This window comes from Egretta garzetta, unplaced genomic scaffold (assembly GCF_000687185.1).
Source record: "Egretta garzetta isolate BGI_Z169 unplaced genomic scaffold, ASM68718v1 scaffold172, whole genome shotgun sequence".
In the NCBI taxonomy this organism is placed as follows: Eukaryota; Metazoa; Chordata; class Aves; order Pelecaniformes; family Ardeidae; genus Egretta; species Egretta garzetta.
Window position 1 is genome coordinate 789534 of NW_009258951.1, and position 303 is coordinate 789836.

The following is a 303-nucleotide window of genomic DNA, read 5'->3' on the forward strand; positions in this document are numbered from 1 at the left end:
CCCCCGACCCCCCCCAGCAGCCCCCCTGGCCACTGCTCCTGCCCTTGCCCTACCCTACCCGCTGGGTTTTATAAAGACAAAACCAATCTCCTTGTTTTTATTTATAAACATAGTTTTATTGGACTCCTGCCTTGTGTTGGTTTTTTTCAGCCTCCTTTTCTGTCCTCCTGCCTTTTGCTCTGCAGCGAGGTCCCGGTGGGACGAGGGCACCCAGTGCCTGAGCCCGTTTTCTGGCTGACGCTTCCCGGGGTGCGAGGGCTGCTGCGGCCTGAGCCTGGGCCGGCCTCCCCGGCGCGGGCGCTC